Genomic DNA, 21056 nt, shown 5'->3' on the forward strand with positions numbered 1-21056 from the left:
TAAAACCATTTTAAATGTTGTGAAGTCAGTTACATACTTCTAAAGTGATAAAATCAAACATCTTCTGAGTATGTCACTAGATAGAAAGAGAACCAAAAGCAAGTTGCAAGCTTCCCAACGGTTGACAGTACTCCCTGTAGTTGATTCTGCTTTAATTACAGAACAACTACTAGATTACATCTATTTTTCTCTTAGTCAATACATTAGTACCAGCTTGGGCGTATCTTTGTTTTATAAAGAAGCATGGAGGGGAAATAGAGGAGAGGTAGTAAAACAGTAACACTTATAAATCTGACACAATTTTTAAGCTCCAAATGGAGATTTTATTTTTTTTTTATGCAAGTACATATAAATTTCAGTTGTGACTTAAGCCCTCCTCAACTTTGGAAGACATGAAGTGCATATAGTTTTGTCAATAACTTCTCCCCTCATAAAATAATGATGCTTCAGTGAAAGCTTAGGTGAAACTTTTACACATGCTTTTACTTACTGCAGTTACTCTGTAAGGCAAATATATAAACTGATTTTTAAAGAGTCTTCAAGCTCTGCAATTAGTAGAATAATAAAGTAATTTAGTTTTTACGGTCTTCTGGTGAACCTGAAAGTCATGCACTCCAACTTCCTCTTTAAAGCAAGGGAAACTATAGAGTCAGAACAGATTATTCAGGGCTTTGTCCCATTCCATTTTAAAAATCTCCAAGGACTGAGATTCTGCAGTCTCCTTGGGCAATGTAGTATATCCTTACCAGCTCTACCTGGGAAATTCCTTATTTAAGTCTGATAGAACATTTCGTTGCTGTAACTTCTCACTGCCACCTCTTGACTTTTTGTAGTGCACCTTGAAGAAGTCTATCGGTGCATTTTCTGCCAGTCTCCCTTCCCCTGTGTTTTTAGGAATTGGCATTAGGAATATACCAAAGCCTGAGCACCACCCTGGCTCAGTACATTATGAAAAACTAAGATGTAAAGCCATGCTCACAGTTTCAGTAGTGTGTAGTAAATGAACAAGCTGAAAAAAAAGGACATAATAATTTCAGAAAAACTGTATGACACAAAAGATGATCTTAAAAAGTCAGTTAGGAGAAGACCTCTAGAACAGATTACAGCACTATGTAAAGGACAAAGGATAACAGTTCAACATGGAGAGGGATAAGTTTGTTTTTAAGTCACTATTTTTTTATGACTGTTTACAATAAAGGAAAAAGAGAAGATGCAAATTCTTGGTTTTATTATAAATTTATAGAAGAGGTAGTAAATATAATGAGCAGACATAATATTATGGGATAATCTGGATAGATTTATGCATCAGAAAAATGTAATGAGTGTAATAAAGGCAGCAAATGTGGTGTGTTTTAATATCTGGAGGGCTTTGTTGAAGGCTGATGTCTTTTTGTAGAGGAGTCTAGATAACCCTTAATCAATCTGAATATTTTTCTAGTGTTTTGCATCAGGAGTGTGTTATGTCTAAATTCATGTGACTATTTAAATCAATGATACAATGTAGCAGTTAATTTTATTTTTGCATTATTTATACCAAGAAAATCATATTCTAAAAACATTGAGTCATTTGTGCATTATTGATTGAGTTACATGTTCATCTCTGCAATAAGACGTTCATGTTATCAGTGTTACAAATTGGTAACACATGAAGAGGTATCTTGAATGTATGGATTTATTTCTAAAAAGCTGGGGATGTTGTAGGCTAGCAAATCTAGATCTGTGCTTTAGATAGAAAGACTAAAGGCAAAGAGTGGGTATTTTGTTGAGATATCTCTAGGAAAAAATACTGGTTCATTCACGGGGGTCTGAGTTGCTTCTGATTTCTGAGACTCTGTTATTCCTGAATAAACTGAAAATTTATTTTAACCTCCTGAAACTTACAGAATTGTTCAGAGTAACAAGGTGGAAGCTGAATTTATTCTTTAAGTCCTGCACTGCTCCACGATGCTGTATGTGTGTCACCCAGAATTAATTCCTCACTGACCCTTGTCTTCAGAGGAGGATCTCAGAACAGTTGTCCATGTGGCTCTTTTCTTCTTCAGTAGAGGAATTTAGCCTATTTGCAATTAAGAGACTCAGCAGGGACAGAGGAGAAGCACCTTTAGTGTCTCTTGCTTCAGAGGGAGCACTGTTGGCGTACCCCAACTACTCCTCCACTGACTGCATTACATGTGCCTCTGCAAGCAGGTCAGATCAATCTTTAACATAACAATTTAGCTTCACTATGGTTTTAAAGCTTATTTTTAATTAAAAATTAAATAATGCTGTTAAAAGTAGCCCGTCATGGTAATGTATTCCAACACCATTAGCAGGCCTGAATATCTAATATTTACAAGTCTTCAGTCTTCTGAATTGACAATATAAAAAATGTTCACTAAAATCTTAATAATAAAGTGTCTCATGAGTGATTAACAGCCTGTAGTCTAGCATAAACTTTTTTTTTGGTAAAACAATTGTTTCCAAACAACAAAAACCAAATAGAATATTCATACCATGCTAGGCATTACTGCATCTCAATATTACCTCAATTGTCAAAGAAAAACATTTTGAAATATCAAACATTTTGAGTTGTAGTGCCTATATCACTAGATCCACTAATTATCTGAATATCCCAGTTCTCCAGAGTATTACTCCAGTGGGACTTCAGATTCCACTGAGAATGATGCGAGCTTCTACTTCTTGTATATGACTGTATTTTGCTCAGTGAACTTTGTCCAGTCAAAAATTGATTTTTATGACTGGAGGACAACTCTGCCCTCCTCACTGACTGTGGAAAGATGAATTAAGTATTACAGGCTGTTCCCTCTGGAGTCTCTCAGGGCTGTTCTACACTTGAAAGTTTTGTTCGCAATTTACTGGGCAATTAAATTCTCAGGAAGTACTTCAAAGGAAAATGGATGTTTGGCTGGCAGGAATGAATGTTTTCTAGCCAGGCAAAAGAGAAAAATGTTGCAAGGAAGATTTAAATCCTGTCGGTATATTTTAAATAACCTACTGCCAACTGTCATGTCTGTTCAGTTCAAGTGTGTTCAGACAAGTTTCTCCAATCCGCCATGTGAAATGGTGGCTCTCAGGCCACAAAGATTTTTCAAGGTATCGAAGCTCCTTTACATCTAGAACAGCAGCCTGCAGAAGAATGACATGCTTCCACCCATTAATGTTTTTCAAGGAATTATAAAGGTTATGAAGTAGAGCCATACATTGAGTGATGATATGGAATGGCATATAGCAGACATTGACCCAAGGCAGTTTGAGTTGCCTCAGAGTGTGTGTAGAGCCCTGGAGAATCAGACAACTTCAGTTCATGCAAATTAATTGGATTAAGTTTATTACCATGTATTTTAACATTTTTTTCACTATACTTCTCCATATATCATCAATTCAGTTAGCATAGTGTTTGCTGTTGAAAGAATAGAGGCAGTAGTATGTTCTTTTGCAGCCTTTGGGATCTTTTCCAGAACAATGAGATGGTTGAGGAATGTGGAAAAGTGACATTTTCATGAATTCTATTAGTTGATATAAAATTCTGGAAACACACAAGGTATTCATGCAGCCTGCAGATATTAAAAGTGGTTATGGGATTTATTGAGAACCATAAAAGAGTTATTTTTCTATGTTACTATTTGATTCTTGTTCCTTTCCTAACAGAGTTCCCCCAAAACAGTATCTAGTGTGAAATACGATTGTGATTCTCAACATTTTCACATGTATGCTGCTATCAGCGTTTATTTTACTTTACAAGTAAAATATTTAAGCTGAAGGTTTTGTAAAACCAATTTTCTCACTACAGAAGTACACTTTGTTTAGTCAGTTAAAAATTAACACAAACCTAGAAAAACTGATGGGGCATTTTTTTTTTACTCATTTTTTGGTATCCATGCGGAAAAGTGGTTAACAACTTTTGCCTAAACTATCAGGGAACTGGATCCGCACCTGTTCTTTTTAAAACCAAAGTAATCCTTTCAAGATGTTTGATGCTTGTTCACTTGTATCAAAAAAGTAAGTTATGAAAAGGATTTTGAGAGCTCGTTCGTGTTGCTGTTCCAAAAATCATGCAGGTAACCTGTACGAAGTTGAGGAGAATTTGTCATTGATGCAAGATATTTTTCATTAATGTAACTGTTTTCCTTAAAGGTCCAAGGAGAATGCATAGGTATTCCAAGTACCTTGTAACAGGATCTACTGTTTGTCAAGCGGGACTGAGCATTCTTAAGGACCAGAAGTAGCTTCCACAAAACATCAACTAATGTATCAGAGTACTGGTTCCTAATAGAGGGCAGCCCTACACTTTGATAGATAGTGTACTCATTATTATTAATGCTTCTTTTATAGAAGCAGGGTTTTTTTAGGTTTTCTTGATGGCAGAATGGCCCATATTATGGAGTAATAGAAACTCCCGAGAGTCTCATAATTAGGGCCTTTTGCTATCTTACACATGAAATGCAGAAAGCCTACCATATAGGTTTCCTCCTATCCATATTTGCATGAGCACTGGAACAAGCTTCCCAGGGAAGTGATCACAGCACCAAGCCTGGTAGAGTTCAAAAAGCTTTTGGATAATACTCTCAGGCACATGGCGTGATTCTTGGGACTGTCCTGTGCAGGAACAGGAGTTGGACTTGATGATCTTTGTGGGTCCCTTCCAACTCAGCATATTCTGTGATTCTACCACACTAACATGCAAAATGTTGCTGCATCCTTCTTCCATACTCAAAGTCATGGTATTATCACTGCACAACAGGTTTGCAGCTCTATTTTCTGGTTTCATGCTGATATAACAGTACTTTGAACTCTAAGGGAGAAAGAATTTTAAACATTTCAGTAGTTTCTGTTGATTGGGGTAGGTATTTTATCACTGGGATTGCTAGCTTTTGTGAATGCTCCGCACAAATGTTTTTCATGTTCAGTGTGATAGGGGACATAGGTGCCGAAAAACAACAATGTGAATTATTTTTCTTATGGTCTTCAGTGGTGGGAAGCCTGTGCCTGTTTTTGGTTTTTTGTCCAAGGTGTTCAAGTGGGATCTTGCATACAGTATTTGATATTCTCATCTTGTTCATTGCTGAGTTATTGGATATCCCTGAGTTGCATAGGTTCTGGCGAGGAGTAAGCTAACCAGTCAAGAACAAGGTTTTCTTGGAAAAGTACAAATAAACAAATATACAAAGACTGCATTTCAGATTGTAACAGCAAATGTTACTGCATCTGTGATTCTTGCACGTCTTCTCACAAAAGTTCAGCTCTTTTCCTCCACGTGTTGTTCAGTGGAGGGCTCTGTTGTAGGTCTTGCCTTCAGGGAACCTTAAAGAAGAGATGTTGTACAGAGAACTGAGCATGTATGAGAAAGGTTAAGGAGAACACCGGCTTAGGGCACAAACAGACTGTAAGGGCAATATGTGGGGTGTGCATTTGTACCTTGACAGGTGTCAGCACTTATCTCTGTTATGCATGCAGTTACCATCCTTGTCTGCTCAGTACAATAACTGCATATGACATGTTGTGTCTGACAGTAGCTTCTCTGTGGAGCCTGTGAGATGTGGTTGGCACAGCACCCTTGCTCTTGGGCACTCTGTTGCACCCTGCTTTCTTCTCACAGACCTTAGGAAAGCAGATTACTCTATCTGTACTTTTCTCCTGAATTTAAATCACATTAGTTCAGGATAAGTTTCATTTTGTTTCCAGGAGGAACCCATTTTGTACCCGAGTGTGTAGCTCCTTTGATACTTGTACCTCACCCATGTTTGGTTATTTGGTTTGGATGCATTGATGTCTAACTCAATTTAGCAGCAGAATTCCTATGGACGTTACTAAGTTAGGATATAATTCATTGCCATTGGGTGTCTGTGGTGGGATTGCATTCATAGTGGTATATGAAAACTGACAGAATTAGATTAAGAATATTTGATTTACTTCTCTAGTTGATTTCTGTGAAGCTCTATCTGTACTAGTCTACAGATAGGAGGATCCATACAAAGATGCCTATGCTTTTTTCAGCTTAATTAATTTGAAAGGAGACTGGCCATGGCAGGATATGAAAAGCTTTCTGTGACACCGTATGTGCTAGTTTGGGCTTGGGTAGGGTTAATTTTCTTCACAGTGGCTGGTATGGGGCTGGGTTTTAAATTTGTGCTGAACACAGTGATGATAACAGAGGCGTTTTTATTATTGCTGAGCAAGGCTTACACAGAGCCAAGGCCTTTTCTGCTTTCTGTACTGCCACGCTGGTTAGGAGACAGGAGGTGCATGGAAGGCTGGGAGGAGACATAGCTGGGACAGGTGACCCAAACTGACCAAAGGGATATTTCATGCCGTATGACATCATGCTCAGTATATAAAGTGAGGGGGAAAAGGAGAAAGGGGGAAGACATTTGGAGTGATGGTGTTTGTCTTCCCAAGTAACTGCTATGCATGACGAATCCTCCATCAGAGATGTCTGAACACCTGCCTGCCCATGTGTAAGGTAAAACATACGTAGGTATTCTTCCCAAGAATGCCAAGGCAGTGGAAGGTTAAAAAAAAAAGGTTTATTGCAGATGGAAGGACCACTTTTTAGTGGTGCTGTGCACATTGGGCCCCAAGGGGAAAAAGACGAGTTTCCGCCCTCTCAGGGCCTCTTTATCCTCTCTGTTTCTCCTCCGCCTTCCCAAGGCCTATGTACGTGTGTGTTAGGGCTATCTCTATCCTCTCACATATTAGAGAGAGAGGCTGAGAACTTCTCTTGCTATGCAGGGAATGAAAGCATTGAAACTGCCTTTGAGAAAGAGTTACCATTTAGGAGGGGCCCCTTGGTGGTCTAGTGGTTAGGATGCAGCACTCTCACCACCGCGGCCCGGGTTCGATTCCCGGTCAGGGAACCCCTCCAGGCAGATGGAGCTCGTCAGCCCTGTAAGGCCATCCATCCATCTAAGAGAAGGTCACTCTAAACAAACCTACGTCCTGAGGACCTCGCTGCCACCGTCCGAGCTTCGCTCAGCCCCGGCAGATGAACCTTAGGATTAAAGGGTGGGCTCAGTTCAGCTCACACTGTGTCTCACCTAAAAAATCCACTGCACAGACTCGAAGGGTAATGACCTTTTCCAAATCTTCGTTCGCGAAGACTGGCAATACTAACCATTTAGGAAGAAAGCCTTCCTAGTGAAAACTGAGTTCCTAGCTTTCCCATTACAAATTCTTCTGAAAATGAAACTATCCCTTTACCATGGGAAGCAGTGAATTCATTCCTTGTTTTGCTTTGCGTGGGTTTTGCTTTCTGTACTAAACTGTCTTCATCTCAACATGCGAGTTTTCTGGCTTTTGCACTTCCGATCCTCTCCCCAGTCCTACTGGTGAGGGAGTGAGTAGCTGTGAGGGGCTTGGCTGCTGGCTAGGGTTAAATGACAACACAGTGACTTTTTGTACAGCAAATACACTTGGCCCTTATTTGGTCATTATCACTAGACAGCAGTTACGAAGCCTTTGCTTTCTGTGATGCCATAATTCTTCACCATTCATTCACAACAGAAAATAGTCGAAGGAGCACAACATCCTGTGTCGATAAAAATTGCTTTCTAACACGTGACTTCTCAGATTAGGTGTAGGCAGATGGGTGTTCTTCCAACAGCTGAACCAGCAAAAGATCTCACAGCCTATCAGCTTGCCTGACTTTCTCCCTGCTGATGGGTATTGCCTTCCCATGACAGCCAGCTAAGTCGCTCATTTGATATTTTACTTGTTTAAATCTTGTTAATTCCTTTGTTAATTGAGCCAGCTGGAAGAGGACAGTTGTCTAGAACCTTACAGAACCACAGTATGGTAGTGACGAAGTTAAAATGGGCACAGACCTACAGCGGTGGGCCAGAAGCCAGTATAACTTGATGAAGAGTAAGGTGTGGTTTTGCCAAGTGCATTTGGAACTGCCAAGTGCCAGTGGAACCTAGTCTGACAGGTATGAGTCTAAGGATAGAAAACTAAAAGTTTTGGCCACAAACTTATTAGGCAGAGGCCGGAAGAAGGACCTCAGCTTTGAACAGAGATGAGGTAAAATCTCACTGACCCTATAATGTGGTAAGTAAAGTACTAGATTGAGCTGTGTGGGCACTTGCACCAGAGGGGAAAAATGCTTACAATATCACTTTGCATTCACTTGGGATCAGTATTAGAACAGTATTTAAAGTAGTAAGTGATTTCAAATTTCTAATTAAACACCAGGGATTGCATTTCCTCTGTTGCAAAGGGTGAAATCTAAAATTTGTGATATGAAAATTCTCCAGTTAAGCCTTTTTCTGCAACCTTTGTAAGTAATTTGTGAACTGGAAAAACTACATTTGCAAAAGCATCTGTGGAGCATCTACATTTTCAAACTTCTATTAAGTGGTTAATGTATATAGGATTTGTGAAATCCAAAGCAGAAACATTGTTAAATAATGCATGCTGAAGGGTATGTAATCTTGTATTTATTCCACAGAGGCTTTTGGTTTTGTTTTGGGATTCACGAACCCTCATGGGCCTTCTAAAATTTAGCAGAACTGAGTACTGTAATAGTTCAATAATGTAATCTGTCTGGCATCAGGAGCCCTCTTTTGCAGTAGCTAAGTGTCTTTTGAAATGTGATGTGGTCAGGTAATGTTGTAAAGCTCTCTGGCTTCACCAGAGAGTAAATGACTGAGTATCAGCAGTTTGTAAAGCCTTTTAATACTACTGAAAGAATAGATAATGATAGTGCACAGTACTAGAACAAAACAATAAAGACTGGATATACAAATGTTGATGGCCACTTAGTTTCTAAAATAATTACCGTTCATGTGATTTTAGCTTTTACATCTTTGGAGTATAAATTCTTGTTGTTAGATTTCTATAAAGTGTTATTCAGGAAACACATTTCTTGAAGAAAACTGTCAAATGTTTAGTCACAGAAAGCAAAAACAGTTCTTTGAAACCTGTCATCTAGTCATCTGTCTGTATACTTATTAGTTTTTGAAATGCCATCAAAGCAGCCATGAATTAAAAAAGAAAAGTTGTTTTGAAAGAGGATATATCTTTCTTGCGTTAAAATTCATACTAGAGTTTTGCAAGGAAATCTAGTGGCGAGATGACAGAAGAAATTGAATATTCTGCCTGGCAAAATACAGTAAAAATAGAATCTGTGAGTTATTCACAAAATGCTTTTCCTTCCGTAATTCCTTTAAAGCAAATCATGACTGCCTAGAAGAAGGATGGACAGACTCTCTGGGAACAGTAGAAAGTCCTTTTTGGGTCCACCTGCTGCAGGTTAAATTGAGAAATATGGCTCTAATTTGTTACAGAGCAGACTAAAAATTACTTTCATATGTGTACGTGTGTGTATGTAAATATATTTACACACATATATTACTAATTCTAGAAGTATATAATGTTAGTAAATTTACAAATACAATAATTTTAATAGAATTACAGAATGGTTTGGTTTGGAAGGGACCTTAAAGCTCATCTAGTTCCAACCCCCCTGCCGTGGTCAGGGACACCTTCCACACGATCAGGTTTCTTTAAGTCCCATCCAACCTGGCTTAGAGCACTTCAGGAATGGGACATCCACAGCTTCTCTGGGCAACCCTCCCAGTAAAAATTTCTTCCTGATATCCAATCTAAACCTACTCACTTTGAGTTGAAAGCCATTCCCCCTTGTCCTATCATTACTTGCTCTTGTAAAGAGTCCCTCTCTGACTTTGTTATAGACCTCCTTTAGGGACACTTCTGAGTCTCTCCAGACCCTTCTCTTCTCCAGGCTGAACAACCCGAATTCTCTCAGACTATCTTCATAGGAGAGATGTTCCAGCCCTCTTACTGTCTTTTTAGCTGTCCTCTGGACTTGCTCCAACAGGTCCACATGTTTCTTATGCTGGGGACCCCAGAGCTGGATGCAGTATGCCACGTGGGGTCTCATGAGGGTAGAGTAGAGGAGGAGGATCACTTCCCTCAACCTGCTGGCCATGCTTTTTTGGATGGATGTAGAGCAGGACACATTTGACTTTCTGGACTAGAGTGCACATTGCATGTTGCCAGCTCATGCTGAGTGTCTTATCAGCTAAAACTCCCATTTCCTTCTCCGTAGGTCTGCTCTTAATCCATTCTTTGCCCAATCTGTATTTGTGTTTGGGGATTGCCCTGATCCAGGTGCAAGACCTTGCACTTGCCTTCTTGATCGTAATGAGGTTCACACAGGCCCATCTCTCAAGCCTGTAAAGGTCCCTCTGGATGACATCCCTTCCCTCCAGCATGTTGACTCCAGTACACAGGTTGGTGACACTGGAAAACTTTGTGAAGGGTCTACTCCATCCTGCCGTCCGTGTTGCCAGCAAAGTTGTTAAACAGTATTGGTCCCAGTGCCAACCCCTGAGGAACACCAATCATCACTGTTCACTGTTTGGACATCGAGTCATTGACTGCAACTCTTTGAGTGTGACCATCTAGACAATTCCTTATCCACTGAGTGGTCCATCCATCAGATTAATTTCTCTCCAGTTTAGGGATAAGAATGTCATGTGGGACAGTGTTAAATGCTTTGCAAAAGTCCAGGCAGATGATGTCAGTTGCTCTTCCCTTATCCATCCTGTTATAGAAGGCCACCAAATTTGAATTGAAATCACGTGAATCCATGTTGACTTTCACCAGTTACCTCCTTGTGCCTTAGCATTTTTTCCAGGAGGTTCTGCTCTCCATGATCTTGCAAAGCACTGAAGTGAGACTGACCAGCCTGTAGCTCCCTGGGAGTTATGTTTCCCAATTTCCAGTCAGTGGAAACCTAATGGGATTGCTATGGCTTCTCAGATATGATGGATAGTGGCTTAGTCATAATTTTTCTACTTTTAGAAATAAAAGCCTTCAAATATAAAATTTACACTATTTATAAAATACATCCTGTTAAATATATGTGAAGGATGTTACTATGTTAGAATTATTTTGCAGGAGACTGCATACATTGGTGTATGGTAGTTGCCTATACTTTTTGAATTATATTTTTCTTGATAAACCAAATACACTAATCTATTCAAGTAAGATTTAAAAGGTTGGTGGATATGAAACTCAGTCAGGGAAGTCCAATAAAGGTTTGACATTCCTTTTTACATGACTTACAGAGTTTGCACAATATAGCGCTTCTCTTCAGAATTAAAAATTCACATATGTAACAGCCTACACTCGGAACAATGCTGCAAGTCATTAAGAAGAAATACAAGGACATGTTTTGAATCATGAAGGTAGGAAAATAAAATGTCAATGACGTGTTTTTTAATAAAAATGTGCAGTGAAGCTTATGAATGCATCTATCATCTTGTGAAACGTATCTGAGACATGGTGAGAGAAAAGTCAGTATGACCATACAGACTGCTGTGCTCTTGTGATACAGACATGTGACAAGAAGCGTGTGAGGACAGGAGACCCCGTTCTGTTCTCTTCTTGCCTATGTGTGTTAGAAGAGATTCCACTGAGGTTAGTGCAATTCCCTGCCTGTGGAGTGACATAAGTAAAGTAGAACTCAGTTCGAGTTAGTGTTCTTGTTAGCTGGATTGCAACATCTGGAGTCAGTATTCTGTGAGGTACAAATTTTAGTGCAGGATTTCTAATGGTAGGAGGACTGTAGGATTGTTTGCTTACAGCATCCTATAGCTGAATGTATTTATACCTGAAATGTTACCATCCAGAAGGAAATGGGATATATCCAAAGAGTTTCCTTTCATGAAGCAAAGAGAGGAACAGTACCAAAGCCTTTGAATGTTAAAGCCACATGTCTCTTGCTGATCATGAAAGAAGGCAGGAGGAATTAAAAGACAAGACGAAGTATCAGATTAAGTAGATAAATTCTAAATTATTACTTACATGATCTGAAGCTATCGAAACCTATTCTGCACTGTCTGGTAGGTAGGGAGAATTTATCATCCCTTTCCATTGTTAAGTTAGCCTCTTGATAGCCAGCTGCTTACAGGCTAATCCTATGTCATGCTTTATCCAATGTCTTGTCCTGAACACGTGAAAAAATGTTAAAGACTGTGTATTTTGAAGTTGCTGAACATGAGACAAGGATTCTAGAAAGTTATCTCAAAATAAAATGTATCTCTTGTTTTTCCATAATTATAAGCATTAAATGACTGAATGGTGTAATATTCTGTTAAAGTCAGGAAATGAGATGCTGTAGTGAAAAGTAGCTTAAAAAGAAAGTGCGACTGTTAATCACAGAGACATGAAGAAACTCTGTCCTTTCTGAAGGTCATGGAAAAGAATGTCTGAATAAAATTCATTCATAATAATCAGCTGTTCAAAATACCGGACAGCTGATTACTCTGAATGAAAAAGCCAAGTATAAATGAAATTTGAAGACTAACAGAGTTCGTTGGGAAAAAGCAGTAAGTTTGCAATTCTAAGAAGTTCTTTCAAATTGCAAAGTAGGTGAAAAGAAAGCCTATTTGGGAGGCTGTCTTTGAGGAACATATTTTAACCTTTATGTAGTTGGTAGTGATTTGAAAAATCATAATTAATGCTGTGGACTCACCGTTCAGAGTTAAAAGGAGTAAGTCAGAGATACTAGGATCTTTATTTGATTTTTTTAAATTATTGTTTTTAGAAAAACAACAGTGCATAAATTGCATAAATACCTATTTTCAGATATTTGACTCTACTTCTGAAATAAATTTCCTTGGCTTTGCAGAAGTTTCCTCACCAGTGCTGAAGTAGGGAGGAACAGAGTCAACTTAGAGTGATGTCAGTACTTCAGTATTACATTCACCTCAATCAGATCCATGAAGACTTAGGCTGTGGGTACAGTTTCATGTGATGCTTTGTTTAGTATCTGGCTGTCATCCAAAAGAGAGAGTTCCTTTGGGGAAATCTCTGTCATGTCAGAACCTAATCCTTTTTTGCAGCGGTTTGTTTTCTCTTGGATCAATGAAGTGATGTACCTCACTGGGCTTGCTACAATTCTTACATGTGAGGAAAGAGGGCAGGAACTTGGAGTGAGGAACAGAAGAGCGCAGGACCTCTCCATATCTTCCTGACAACTACTTGTCTTTAGAACAGAGCAAACCTAGTGTGAAAACTCACCATTAAATATAAGTACCAACATTTTCATTTAAGTAAAAGGAAATGCTGGAGAGAACTCTGTGGTCTGCTCTTGCAAGAAAAAAAAGGGAGTATAGCCAGCGAATGCAGAGCCCTAATTCCACCTTTTCATACAGACACCATCGCCCCCAGCAGGTTCTATTTTAATTTGTAGAAACTAGTTTGCTGCATAATTCTGTGGCTCTACCCAGCAAGCCAAAGAAAAAAAGTCATCATTCTAGTCTCTGCAAACGTCCTTTTTTTCATACCTGCAGTTATGTAGGATATATGGAAGATTAAGTACTGAATAGTACCTTCTAATAAAGTACTTCGATGATCAAGAGACTGCAGTGATTGCTGGCAATTAAAGGGAAAACTACTTTTCTAACCTGGCCCTTAATGCTCTTATAGTAGCAAAAACAATTCTATAGCTAAGTCCATTTCTATACAGCAGTCAAGTTAGGTCAGGTTTAATTGTATTTGTTTCCTCAGCTCAGATTTTACTGGAGGCTTTTTTTTGGTGCGGGTGTCTTGACTCAAATACATTAAAGTGGTTGAGTTTTGTTAAAAAAGTATTTTAACTATACTTCTGTCCTTTTTAAACCTTCAAGTCTTTCCTTCCTCTTTCTGTTTCCCCAATGACATTCAATATCTCTGCTAAACCAGTGTAGTGACTTAGGTAAACTTCCTCTGATTAAACATGTGAGAAAGCATATGTTTGAAGTTCAGGGTTCTCTGTCATGCCAACTGTTGGTTTTATGTCTGGAAATTCTGGTTTTTTACATTAATCAAAAGGTATATCGTACTTTTCCCAGCATATGCTCATGTGAATACATCAGGCAATGTTGTAAATAGCCATTAGATTATCAGCCCTTGTGGAAAAAAAAGGAATGTGGTTTAATTAACCAGAAATTTATTATCTTACCTGGCAACTACCCAGCATCAAGCATTATATGTCAAAATGCATTTAATTTGTTGCACCCAGCCTAATGCTGGGAACTCATTATCAAGATTAAAGAAGACTGAGAAAAGATCTTACTTTATCTTTACTTCCTCCATGATTTTGTGAAAGATATTTCCAGGTGATTCATTTTTTACAGCAGTCAGCTCCTGTTACAGAATGAATGATGAAGTGAAAAATGAGACATGAGATTGAATACAGAGATCCTGGTGATGCACTGTGGAAACCTGTAACATTTTTAAAACAATGATAAGGGTACAAACAGGTTTGTTCCCTTTGTGTTCCACTCATGTTTCAAATGTGAGAAAACCAAAACACCTTAAGATGTGGGACACGGACTCTTTCCCTTTTCTGCTGTTCAGGGTTATAAGAAAAGTATTCCTATGCTCTGCTGAAAAACCCTAAATATATTGATGCTTGTTTTCCACTTTTTCCTCTGGGAAAAGGAAGCTTGCAAGGGTTTCTTTTGTCATTCTTGTCTGGTGATTGCTGCACAGGTAACTAATGTGGCATAACTCCTTTCATAAATGTGATCCAACTTTTTTTAAATTACAGTGCAAAAGTTTGCTCCAGGATCTCAAATGACAAAAAAACCCTCAAAACACAAAACCCAACCAAACAAAAATCCCCACTGCAAAACCAAACCAAACCAAAAATCAGCCAACGAAACAAACCAAAAAAAACCTGTCCGCAAACAAACCAAACCTGCAAAAGGTAGAAAACCTTAACACACCCTGCCCCTCCCCTCCCCATCCTTAGGGCTTTTAATATCTATTTAATGAAAAACATTGTGTTCATGCACTTAGAGATCAAAGTTGATTTGCCACTTTAAATTTGATTCTGACAGGGAGTGAAGATATTAATTTCACGGTAAATGTTACCTGGGCAATTTGAACCTAACTGAATTGTGGAATATAGTCATGAATTTAACCTGTTGTTTAGGCTAGAAACTGGTGAACTACTTACCAAATCATTGGAGTGAAACAGCTTAAGTCAAGTTCTTGCTAAGGAAGGAAGGAATGAAGGCTGGGAAAGGAGCTGCCCTAATTTTGCTCCCTGGATTTGCAACCCAGTCTCAGCTATTGTAACTGCTCTCTGTGAGAGGGTATTAATAATTTAGTATTTTAGTGTTCTGACAGTAACAAAAGTTATGTCTCAAACCCTCTCTTTCACTATGAGGTAGACTGTTCTTATTCAAAGTCTGATTCTTCCCTTGATGGGCTTTATTTGCCAGACTGGATGTGGCACTTAGTGCCATGATCTAGTAACCACAGCAGTGTTGGATCAAGGATTGGACTTGATGATCTCTAGGTCTTTCCCAACCCAGTTTATTCTATGATTCTATGATTCTTCCCTTCTTCATAGATAGCTACACTCTCAGCAATGTGGAGAGTAGTCTGGTGGCACCTGGCTATCTTACATACAGCTTTTGTGAAGGAAAAAAAGGCAGCCCCTGTCTGTCTTTGAGAAGGAATGAAGCTTAGGAGAAATCAGGATGAGGGAGGGAGAGATGTAGTATATTCACAACTGCTTGTCCATTTTGAAAGGAGGTACTCCAACTTTGTAGTATACTCACACATTGGCTCCATGAAGCATTTCCAAGGAGCCCTACTTTAGGCTTCAACTTCTTCCCATAGAAAATACCAAAAATTTGGTAAGATATCCCCATTTCCACAAGTCTTGCTTTCCAGAAGTGCTTTGAGATACATTATTCTTTTGAGCAACTCTGAATTGGGAATTGAAGCTATGGAACCCTAGGGAATAATGCCTGAAGGGAAGTTAAAGGTGAGACTGGAAACCAGGCTGGTTTCAGAGATGTAAGAACAGAAGATCAAAAATTAGTTTCTTCCCTGTGGTGCAGCAGTTTCTACATGTCCTTACAGACCCAATTAAAATAACATTTGATTAAAATGAATAGAACAAAGCACAGTTTTAAGTGGTATTAAGTCTCTGGATAAATTGAAAAACCACCAAAATTTAATTATATATTAAAGATTAAAGAGTACTGTCGGGTCTTAGTTATATTACAGTTTCTCTGGTGTATAAGCAGTAAGGCAATTTAATGTAAAATTAAAAATCCTTGGACAACAGCATCTCTCTCAATTCAAATTAGTATGTCTGAGAAAATAATTTTGGCCTTTAATGTTGATTTATAGCAATTTTTGATTCTTTATGTGTGGAAATCCAGAACAGTGTTGTGCTAATACGGCTGTATCACCTACAGGTGTTGCTTGAGAGTCGAGTGAGCAGTTCTTTGTATTTTCTTTGAAGGATCAATATTTCAAGATGTGCGAAGCAGAAGGGTCTGACTGACAAGCTGCCTTGATACACTGTTATTCTAACTATGACTGGATTGACTGAAAGTTGCCTCAAAGAGTAAGATAATTTATAAAAACTGTAAAGCATAGCCAAGTGTTTGAAGTAATCAAAGCTAATTAGGAATTATTTATTTTCACTTTTTAAATGTCTTGCCTTTGCTGTTATAGTTTCTTGAAGCTTTTCCTTCTGAAATGTCCATATTTTATACTGCATTTACATGAAAAAAATAAATTAGGTATTAAAACTATGCAAAAAATTAGAAATGGCAAAATTTAATGAAAAAATTTCTAATAATTGTGCTGTGAGAAATTACTGTTAGTGTACCCATGTTATTGGAGAGAAATTTGGTTTTCAATTTTTGTGTATGTCTAAAAATTTGGTAAATAACCTGGTTAAAAAAAAGGTAATTTGGAAAGAAAATGGATGCATAATTATAAAACAATGACTTTTCTTGAGAATAAAAATTCAATTTAGTGCTGCCTTGTTTCTGTGCCTAGACATATTATCATAAAAATCAAATGTTTCTTTGGATGCTTCATTGTGTGATACAAGTATTATATATGTATATATGTAAATGAGTTATTTTTATTTTTGAATCATTAGATGGGGTCATTCTCTAGTGTGGATGAAGTAGTAGGCTTATCAGTCTGCTAGTACCACTTTACAGTCTGGTTTACAAGGTGTGTGCTGAAGTGCTTTTTCAGTACTATCAGTTAATTTCAGAAAAATTCTTTTTGTAGTTATTTTATGATTTTGTATTGTGTTTTCCTCTTCCAATGCTATTTTTTCCTTTACCTTGAAGAATCTTTCTTTAATTCAATTTTTAATATTAATTTTGTAGGAGGATATGATGTATGCTTAGAATAGTATTCATATAATGAGAAAACAGACTATTTGAGAGTTTACTTTGAATGGAAAAAAGTTTTTCCTCATCCATTGGTGTGACTTTGCAGAACTTCACTGAGCTTAATTTAAACAGAAAAAAAATTACTGTTCTTACTATGTGTGCCATTTGGATTTAAGATTTTGATATAAAGGACAAATCAGTTTTAAAAAGTCAAAGAAAACGATAGTGAACATGGCAGTGTGAAAGAAATTTCTTTTGTCTCCTAGGTGGTAATGTGAATGTGAAATTCAAATGATTCTGTAAACAATGTAAATTTTTACATCAAAGTGTAGTGTTTACTTACATAATAGATATGAAGTCCTGGGTAAGATTTTTTTGTTTCATTAATGAATAGCGTACCCATACAAAAAAAAAAAAAAAAGGCAGGGAAAGCTATTTCCCAGTTAGGGAACAAACTGGATTAACTTCTTCATGAATAAATGAGCTTTTTTTACCCTAAAGGTTTGACTTAGTGATTTGTATAAAAAAGCTCATTGAGGCTCTAGTTATTTGCTCTGTTATTTGCTTGCTTAAATTGCACCTGAAATTGTTATTTCAGTGGTGTAAGTGCCTTCTCTGATTCTTTTAAACAGAAAATTGAAAATATTCTTAACATACAAAAGGTATTTAAAATGAAAGGGCAATAGCATGGAAATGTAGGTTAGCACAGCTCATTTAGGTTTCAGTTTGATAATGATGTTTTAAACTCTGAGTGCAAGATTTATTGTGAGAATTAAGCTGCAGGGTTTTATTTTTGATACATTAAAATAAAAAATACAGTCAATTAAAAAACAATCCTTTAACATCATAATAGCAGAGAAATTTTTCACATTTATGTAAATGTGAAATACATAAAAATAAGCCCTTCTTTTATATTTTTGAATAGATTCTCTTTTTTTGGTCCTTGATAGTCCAGATGCAAGGAAATGGCTGGGGAACAGAGATTTAAGGGAATCAGCTGCAGTAAAGTTTATAGAATAAATTTTAATCAAGCCAAGTTCAGATGAAGCCAGTGGCAGATTTGGTTGAATAACACCAGCAAAATGAAGGATAAATCCTAGAAAGATGAATTTTAATACATTATATTTGTTATTTGAAGTTGTCCCACTAAAATAACATAACAACATTGGGTCTGTCCATTTGTACATAGGCAGTTTAATGCTCAATAGCAGTAAAACTGGCTAAAATCACGTAGTTTGTTTTAAATGAGAAGAAAAATATAGTAATAAAAGGAATGAACATAGTAGTTGTGGATAACAGTAGACTCCAGGTGGAGAAGTAATAACAGGTGCAATGCTGGTTCATCCAGAATGTCATCTATGCTTCCAAAGGTTTCATCCAAGGCACTTTTCCTGCTCTAAACTAAAAATGTTCAATTTTATAAAAATTGTAGAGCTGTAGAATGGATTAGATCAGAAAAGACCTCTAAGATCGTTGCAGTCCAGCTGTTAACCCAGCACTGCCAAGTCCAATACTAAACCATGTCCCAAAATGCCACATCCATATGCCTTTTAAATACCTCCAGGAATGGTGACTCAGCCACTTCCTTGGGCAGTCTGTTCCAGTGCTTCACTACCCCTTCAGTGAATAAATTTTTTCTAATATTCAATGTAAGCCTCCCCTGGCACATCGTGAGGCCATTTCCTCTTGTCCTGTCACTTGTTACTTGGGAAAAGAGAACAACTCCCACCTTGGTACCACCTCCTGTCAGGTAATTGTAGAGAGTGATAAGATCTCCTCTGAGCCTCCTTTTCTCCAGGCTAAACACCCTTAGCTCCCTCAGTTGCTCCTCATAAAACTTGAGCTCCAGGCCCTTTACCAGCTCCATTGCCCTTCTCTGGACTCACTTTAGCATGTCAATGTCCTTCTTGTCCTGAGGGGACCAAAACTGAACGCAGGATTTGAGGTGTGGCCTCGCTAGTACAGGGACTTCCCTAGTCAACCAGCACCTCCAGGTCCTTTTCCACTGGGCAACGTTCCAGCCACTCTGCCCCAAGCCTGTAATTCTGCATGGGGTCAGTGTGACCCAAGTGCAGAACCCAGCACTTTGCCTTGTTGAGCCTCATGCAATTGTCCTAATCAGCCTACTGATCCAGCCTGTCCAGATCCCTCTGCAGACCCTTCCTACCCTCCAACAGATCAACACTCCCACACAGCTTGGTGTTGTTGTCAGTGAACTGACTGAGGGTGCACTTGATCTGCTCATCCAGATCATTGATAATGAACAGGACAAGCCCCAGTACTGAGCCCTGGGAAACACCACTGGTGACCAGCTGCCAACTGAATGTAGCACCATTCACCACCACTCTCAGCAGCTGGCCATCTGGCCAGTTTTTTACCCAGTGAAGAGTATGCCCATCTAAGCCATGGGAAGACAGTTCCTTCAGGATAATGCTGTGGGAAACAGTGCCAAAGGCTTTATCAAGGTCTGGGTAGACAATATCCACACCCTTTCCCTCATCCGCTTAGCAGGTGGAAGGAGCTCAGGAGCTCAAGTTAGTCAAGGAGGACTGGCCTTTCCTAAACCCATACTGGCTGGGCCTGATCTCCTGATTGTCCTGTACATGCCATGTGATGGCACTCAAGAAGTCAAGCTGACAGGCCTGTAGTTCTCCGGATCCTCTTTCTGACCCTTCTTGTAGATGGAAATCAGAAATCCTAACCTGCAGTCAACTGGGACCGGGAGTCCACTAGGATCTGAGTTAGCCAGGACTGCTGATAAATGATGGAAAGTGGCTCGCTGAGCACTTCCACCAGCTCCCTCAGATCCTTGAGTGGATCTCCTCCAGCCCCATAGACCTGTGCGTGTCTAAGTGGTGTAGCAAGTCTCATTTCCTCTTGGGGTATGGGGACTTCATTCTGCTCCTTGCCTCTGTCTCCCAGTTCAGGGGGACTGAGTACCTGGAGAACATCTGGTCTTACTATTAAAGACTGAGGCAAAGAAGGCATTAAGTACCTCAACCTTTTCCTCATCCTTTGTCACTGTGTTTCCCCCCCAGCATCCAATAAAGGACTGGGATTCTCCTTGGCCCTCCTTTTGTTTCTGATGTATTTATAGAAACATTTTTTATTGTTTTTTATGGCAGTAGCCACATTAAGTTGTCATTGGGCTTTAGCCCTTCTAATTTTCTCTCTGCCTAACCTTGTGTTACTTTTGCAATCCCACCAAGGTGCCTGCCCCTTCTTCCAAAGGTCGTACATTCTCATTTTTATCCCGAGTTCAAGCCAAAGGTCTCTCTTCAGCCAGACTGGTCTTCCCTGCCCACTCATATTTTGGCCTGGCTTTAATGTCCACTAGCAATAGAGTTGACTATGGAGAGCTTTATGAGGAGTAGAATACCCATGATTAGTACTTCAGAGTGAGAGGTCAGGATGATAACAGTCCTGGCAATCTATGCTGAGATCTCTCTGTTCTCATGTTAATATCATGTTAAATACTTTCAATTTCTCTACATCTGACCTTATGTATAAGAAATTTTAGTATGTAATTCTAACCTTTATCCCTTTAAGTATGTGCACACTTTCCTTCTTGCTTTTCCCCCTCCCAAGAGGGAGGGTATTTTTCTGGTATCTTCTCAATCTTATCGCAGCATTTTGCTTCAACAGTTGCCTGTCCCACTCCTTCACCCTCTTCTCCCTTCAAGTCCAAGCTCAGAGAAGTGTCTGCCCCGTCCTCTCTCTAGGCCAGTCTGCCACCTCATTGAGGACCAACACTGTTGTTCATATATGTAGGCAGAAGACAGTGCACCCAGACCGCTCTGTGCCTTACTCATGGACCACGGGATAAACCTTGTCAGAACTTGCCTGTGTTGTAGTAGTGAGCTCCCTGTGTGAGGTCTTGAGGGC

General features: G+C 38.8%; 1 protein-coding gene across 21 annotated transcripts in view; it reads left to right on the forward strand.

The window, feature by feature from the left end:
• The window catches only part of NRCAM (neuronal cell adhesion molecule), a 152235-nt gene that overhangs the window by 52536 nt on the left and 78643 nt on the right, over positions 1 to 21056 (forward strand). Inside the window, exon 3 of one of the 21 annotated variants that reach the window (XM_017817827.1) lies at positions 16277 to 16381. The exons of 19 other annotated variants lie outside the window; for them this stretch is intronic. The gene's annotated coding sequence lies outside the window, so the exon portion shown is untranslated. Of the gene's footprint in view, positions 1 to 16260; positions 16382 to 21056 lie in introns of those variants that run through there. One more of the 21 variants, XM_017817828.1, reaches the window with a different exon arrangement.

The sequence above is a fragment of the Lepidothrix coronata genome, unplaced genomic scaffold (assembly GCF_001604755.1).
Source record: "Lepidothrix coronata isolate B3197 unplaced genomic scaffold, Lepidothrix_coronata-1.0 Scaffold63, whole genome shotgun sequence".
Classification (NCBI taxonomy): Eukaryota; Metazoa; Chordata; class Aves; order Passeriformes; family Pipridae; genus Lepidothrix; species Lepidothrix coronata.